The following is a 7,249-nucleotide window of genomic DNA, read 5'->3' on the forward strand; positions in this document are numbered from 1 at the left end:
AACTCAAGTTAAGCTCTTATATTTTCAGTGAGAAATGGTGTTATTTTCTTTTTATGTGTTCCACAAATTGGGAATTTGGAATTTCTAGAATCTGAAATCAGAACACTGCCAAGCTTTTGTCTAAAGATTTGAGGCACTTGGAAGCTGTAATCTTTGAGTTTCCAACTTAAGTTGATATTCTTAATAGGATTTTGATATTTTGGTTTTGAATTTTGTTGAATTTTGCTACATCTGATTGATCAACAACGCTATTCTGCAGAAACTACAACTTAACTGCGACAAAGATCAGTTCTGAAATTATTGTTGTAGTTCCATAAATTCTTGTTTTCTGAAACTCTGTCTGAATAACTAAAACTTGCTGCTGATCAGGAATCAGAAGCTTAAATTCGAATATGCTCCTGAACTGAAGTATCTAGTAAGGATTGTTTCTGTTGCTGCTGAAAGAGATTTCAGTAATTCTTATTACAAGGTTTGATGAAACTTGGTCAGCAGAATTTGTTAAGGCAGGATTTGGTTCCAAAGTGTATCAAAAATTAGGAATAACATGTAAACAGGTGAAAAGTTTAAGAGAAACTTTGGGATTTGCAGTAACAAATGGTATCTTTGTGTTCTATGTCTTATACGAGTTGCCTAGACAGAATTCTCAAGAGCTGTGGCTGAGAAGTAGGAACAATTATTTAAAGCTGTAGAAATCTATGGAAGAAAAGGAAATGCTTATGGAAAAGGAAGTTGTTGCATAGATCACATAGATGAAATCATTTTCCATTCAACCAAGGAACAAGTGTTTAATACACATGAAGGAACAGTGGTAAAAGGCTGCAAACTGTTGAAGGAAGCAAACATAGTTCAGATTCAATAGAATTTCTGAAAAAGAAGTTGAGTTGACGGAAATGGAAGAAGAAACTTGAAGTCACAAATCTAACTGAAGACTGTTTTCAAAGAAATGGTTGATTAGTGTTGAAATATAGGGACTTTATGGGAACTGAAGTTCCTGGTACTGATTTCAGATGTTGCTGGAGATAATTGGCACAGCAGGTTATAATTCAAAGGTTGCTGATTGGTATAGTATTAAACTTGGTTTTGGTTCTTTACTTATACGATATGAATGCAAGCATTTAAGATGATCAGCTAACAAATGCCTACTGCAGAGAAGAAAAAAAAATAAGAATCAGTGACTCTCTAGTGCAGGAATTGAGAAATTGATTTCAAGTAAAAATGCTGAAACTTAGATCTGAGGAATCAGATTCCAGAATTCAAGCTTTAATAACATTTTAGTCAATTGGCAGTGCTGAGATTTCTGTTGATCTTTGTGCTAAATGGAGTCCTATTATTTCTTTTGCCGATTGAGATACATCTATATTCCAAGCATGAGACTAAAATCTGAAACCCAGGATTTTGAGGCAGTTTCATTTCTGAATTTATTTATTGACTTTACCTCTGAAACTGAATTTGAAAATAAGGTTTGGAATTGATTGAGGCTGAATTGTTACTTCATTAGCAGTTGAGATAAATACTGCACAGAAAAAATCAGAGCACTGAAAGAGGAAAGGCAGTGACAACAGCAAGGAAAAAGTTCTATCTATAGCTAGGGAATACAATTGAAGGAGTGCAGAATGTAATGATTGTGATTCCTGAAAATGCTACTGAAGTTATTGGAAACTGAAAATGCAGAATGTAATAACTTTTAGAATGAAGTAGCTGAACTTATTGTTGGTTGATTTGGGGAACCTGAAGTTGAATAACCTTGATGGAATTTCCTGGATTATCAATTCTGATACTCTAGAATTGGAAGGGAATATATTGGCAGAGCAGTGGTACAAATGTGTATCAAAATTATATTGGGTTACTGAAATCCTGTCTTCACTTTGCTGTGGCTGCTGTGGAGGATGTTTTAAAATGGGAATTAAATGCTCAATTTATGTGGCAGTTCAAAATCTTCGAACTAAGGAAGTTTTGAATTTCTAGTGGCAAAAGACATAGGAACCAATGAACTCGAAGACTGGAATTTGGCATGATGCATTAAAGCTGTAAATGAATGTGTCAGTCTATGCATGGTGCATGCGAATTCTAGTTGTAACCAGTTGCTTCTGATTTATATGGGCTGAGTTTTGTTACAAACTTCTGAACAATGAGGAGGATTTGAATTTCCACTATCATTGCAGTGCAAGAAGGCAGTAAAAGGAAGTTGGTCTGAGTTCCTTTGATAATCATACAACATTTGCAGATTCCACATTAAATTTTGGAAGAAGGAAGTTTACACAAAATTGTGACTCGGAGAAAGTTGAGAATTACAGAAGATTTAGTTGCAGAAATGAGCAGGAGCTGGGTTATGCTTAAATTTTGTTTGCTTCTTCTCAAGCAAATCGGAGAGGAGTATCATTTATCAGAATCTGAATTCTGAAGGTCATATTCATTCTTCTGCGGAGTGCTATTTAATTCCTGTTGCTGAGACTTAAAGAGACTGAATAACAAAGCATAAGAGTACTAGCAGTCAAAGAATTCTGGAATTGAAGCTTTAAAGAAAATATAGTTTATTGAAACCAGTGTGCCAATTTTAATAACCAATATTTTGTGCCAGAATTGTATGAAACTCCATTAGTTTTACCTCATCCACTTTATTGCTGAAGAATTTCTGAACTTTTCTGCTGCAATGTTGAGAATTCTGCCTCTGAATAAATACTACATATATAGAGAATCCTACAGAATGGAAAGAAGAAACATTGGGTAGAGATGAATCAAGTTTTTGGATACATTATATGTTGTATTGTCCGAGACGGCCAATGTTTTAAGTGTGGGGGAGGGAATTCTTCATCATAAGGTGATATTGTATTGTTTTAGTCTCAAAATTCTGAAAAAAAAAACAGTGAAAAACAGTGAAGAAAAAAATTTGGGGCAAATAAAGAGAGTTTCAAGTGTGGAGATAGAGTATCAAGAATCTTAGATTTCCATCAAAATGAATGATAGGTTAGCTTGATATGTTGAATTGGTAATGACAAATGGTATTCATCCCTTTTTACATCAAAATGGTCAACTCATCAAGTATATTCCTCCAATACTCTCATCTTCTCATTTTCTTCATTAATACCTTTTCTTTTGCCTATTTCATGCATTTCACTTGTTCTTTTTGATTCCATATTAATTCTTCATGATAAATTCCTTTTGATTCATGTATGCTACGTTTATAGTGATAGAGAAGTATTAAGCAAGCTTATGGTAGTGAAATGTTGTGAGTTGCATTGAGTGAGCTCCACTTATACACATGTTTGAGTGTGAGAGATAGAATAGGTAAATCCCTTGTGAGATTGTAACTTGATTAATTTTTTCAATTGGATTGAAACTACCATACCTACTGATTATTATTTGTATTGTATTCATGATTGTTTGTGATCTTTTGATGGTCTTAGTTAAATTCTTTTTATTATCTTTTAGATATTGCTAGGGAATTTTTTGTGGAGATGATTTTTAGTTTTCTTTACTTGCACGGGACGTTCAAGATTAAGCGTAGGAGATTTGATAACCATGATTTTACTGTATTATTTTGATTCATATATGCATGGTTTGATGTTGATTTCATAGGTTTAAATCATGGTTACATCATATTTTGTGCATTGTCTTTATTCTTGGACCTAATTGCAAATTATATTATTTTGGTGTTATTTGATGCTAATATTTGATTCTTATTTTGTAGGCATCAAAGGATCACGGATGTGGATCTATTTGAACCATAATTGGGCTCTAATCGGAGCTTAAATGACACGATCAAGCTTTGGAGCATTATGGGTCATTCATTAAGAACAGGAGAGATCTGAACCATCCTTTGAAGATCTGGCCCATCCAACCTAATGAGGAGGATATCTCATCCATAGATGAAGATCCAAAGGTTTTGAATCAGATCGGAGTTCATACATCCATTGATCAAGCCGAATTAATCTGGACCGTTCATCAAAGATTGGGCAGATCTGAACCATCCAGTGAAGATCTGGTCGATCCAACCTAAGGGAGAGTAGATCCAGACCCTAGATGAAGATCAATACCTCCGTATCGGATTTTGGGTGGCTTTTCACCGTTGATCAAGCGCCAAATCGATTTCAGCCATCCGTTCAAATCTGGAACATATTCAAAACAGAAGCTACAGTAGCTTCTAGGCTTCGTCGATCCTCCACAGCGCAACTTCGTCCCGGCGTGCGTCTTCTTCCGAATTTCGGCCATGATTCCTTCTCCAATCAACCTCTCGAGCTTCAACTTCATTGTAGAGCTTCACGGCAGCTCATCCCGATCTTCTGGAGCCATCGAAGGGTGTTCCCTCCGGTGGAATTTGACTCCCGGCATTTCTCTATTTTCACCAGATTTGGAGGTGGTCTTCCAATCGGCGACCCCGATTCCCATCAGTCGCTTGGAGGTGGTCCGCCGACGTTTTTGAGCTTCATCCGATGCCCATCCGCAGTCTGCAACATCATCCCAGATCCAGAGAGCTCCGGGTAGCAGAAATCCAGATTTTTGGCACTTGAGTGGGTTTAGGGTTGTTCTAGCCCGCCGGGGGTGGTCCGTCGGCATTGTTGAGCATACCTTGAAATGAGACGCAGCTGAGAAGCTTCACTGAGGTCCGGAGTTGGGTGTTCTCGACTTTGGCACTCTTGTGTGACGGCAAGAATGTGAAGCTTGTTAGATTGGTTGAGAGATTGGATCGGTTAGGGTTTATTTCATTTTGTTACTATTTTTATTATCTTAGAACAGATTCATTTGAAGGTTGTTATGTTTTTAGCAAGTCATTTAGTATTTCATTACCTTGTTGTAGTTTAATTTGAGTTTAATTTGTTCTTGGTTAATTGTTAGGTTGTTAAGTTTAAGCTAGGGTTTTAATTAGTGTTGTAGATCAGATTTAATTGCATTTCATTATTTCATATTTAGTTTAAGTGTGTTGATGGTTTAATTATAATGTAGGGTGATAATGCATTATGGTTTGATCATTGGCACATAGTTAGGTTTCATTTATGCATTAGATTAATTTCTTATTTGTTGTGCTTTTCATTAGAATTAGCTTCAAAGTTTAAACCCCCCATTTTCATGTTAAAAATCCCAAAAATAGAAATAAATGACAATCCTACATTACATCCTACCGTAGTTCCTCGAGAGATCGATCTTGAGCTCGTTATTACAACATAATTGTGTAGTTAAAGGGTTCAGTGGAAAATACATTTGTTAATTTGTTTTACGAGTGTGACAGACTCGTTATCAGCGGGTCAGAGCTTCGGGCAAAAATCCTAGGAGGCAGTAACCCTAGGTTGAAATCCTAGTGTCGTGAACCAGGTGGAAGTCTGGATGGGTCGTGGACCGGACGTCAACATGAAGACCGGAAACATCGAACGCTGAGCAAAAGTCCAGTCGGTCTGGAGGACCGAACTGGCAAAAGGTAACTTCTCCTGAGTGGAGTAAGTACGTGTTTCCCAGAAGAGGGATCAGTAGGCGTCAGTTCGACCTAGGGTTTCCGATCGAAAATCCAAAGTCAAAACCGGACAGTCCGAAGGTTGTCAAACTTATTGTTCTTATATATTCTGTTATGTTCTAACTCTGTTTTGCAGGAGGCTAACATTTTTGTGCAGGGGTAGAACTGACCGGGATTGATCGACCGAACCCCCAAGCAGTAGATCAGATTTCCAGTGATTGGACCGAGCTCGACCAGGGGATCGGTCGACCGAACCTGGTTATCGGTCGACCAAACCAGAGATAGGAGTTGACCAGATCGAAGCGGAGCGAGCGGATCAGGCGGATCAGATGAGGAGGAGATCATCTGATCGGTTAACCGATCTGCTTCGGGTCAAACCTGATCCCGAGCCTCAAGGATCTGGATCAGTCTTGCAGAGGCTATTAAAAGGAGCCTCGGGGAGCTGCTTGAGAACATCTCTTGAACAAAACATCCTATGCACTTGTACGCTGCTCCGAATGCTCAAACGACGCTCTGCTGCTCCGACAACTGACGATGAACTTTCCTCATCCTTTTTTGTCGATATTCTTTATTCAGTACTTGTATTTCTAAATTGTAAAAGAATTACGCGATTATAGTTGTTGCCCAAAGTAAACGCTCAACGAGCGTGAGCCTTGGAGTAGGAGTCGCCCTAGGCTCTGAATCAAGTAAATCTTGGTGTCTCTGTGTCTTGTTTGTCTTTAGTTCTTATTCCGCTGCTTTACTTGAATTTCCTAATACGAAACACGTGAATGTCACGAGCGCTATTCACCCCCCTCTAGCGCTTCTCGATCCAACAGAACTGACGCCTACTATTCCCTCACCGGGGAACGCGCCCTCACCTACTCCTCTCAAAAGAAGTTACTTGTTGTCAGACCGGTCCTCTAGACCGACTGGACTTTTCACCTAGAGTTACCACCCCCTAGAACCTATGGCTACTACCCCTAGGGGTTTCCATAACCTAGGGTTACCACCCCCTAGGACCTAGGGTTACCACCCCTAAGACCTAGGGTTATCTCCCCCTAGGGTTTTCCATAATCTACGGTTACCACTCCTTAGGACCTAGAGTTACCTCCCCTTAGGGTTTTCCACCTGCAACTGCACCTAGGACTTTCCATCACCTAGGGTTACCACCCCTAGGACCTAGGGTTACCACCACCTAGGATTTTCCACCTGCCTAGAATCTACTGAGACTTTTACCTAAGACAACTTAGGAATTTCCTGTAAGCTCAATCAATATTGTTAGATCGCAAGACAACTTAACTTTGGACTCTTTGACATAATCAAAACTCAGGTTCGATCATCCGATGCTTCCCGCACCAACAATTACTAATTGGGAAGTTGAGTGCTTATTGGTGTCTATGGTTACTTAGACACTTTTTGTCGAACTAATCAAGGAAACATTGATCGGTGATCAATCCCTCAGATTCTGAAATAGTGAACGAGATTTAGGACTAGAGACATATTTTTATAGACGAGGATGAGACTCTCCAATCTAGAGGTAGACGATGTACTCCCAGGGAACCTTCCAATAAAGAAGACCTACTACTGAGAAGTGCATTAATCATGATTCATAGTTCATTGTAGAGGTATCTGGATGTAATGACACCTAAATCTCTTCAACGGATGGAATGGTAGAAGGACATTGCAGACTTTGCAGCTTGAGACTTGGTATGCCAAGAAGTGAAGATAGAACATCAGAGGGGAATAATTGAAGTGTAATGAGCCCATAACCCATAGAAAGTATCAGAAACCAGTAGACTTACTTCGAAAAATTTTTATACGAAA

This window comes from Zingiber officinale, chromosome 4B (genome assembly GCF_018446385.1).
Source record: "Zingiber officinale cultivar Zhangliang chromosome 4B, Zo_v1.1, whole genome shotgun sequence".
In the NCBI taxonomy this organism is placed as follows: Eukaryota; Viridiplantae; Streptophyta; class Magnoliopsida; order Zingiberales; family Zingiberaceae; genus Zingiber; species Zingiber officinale.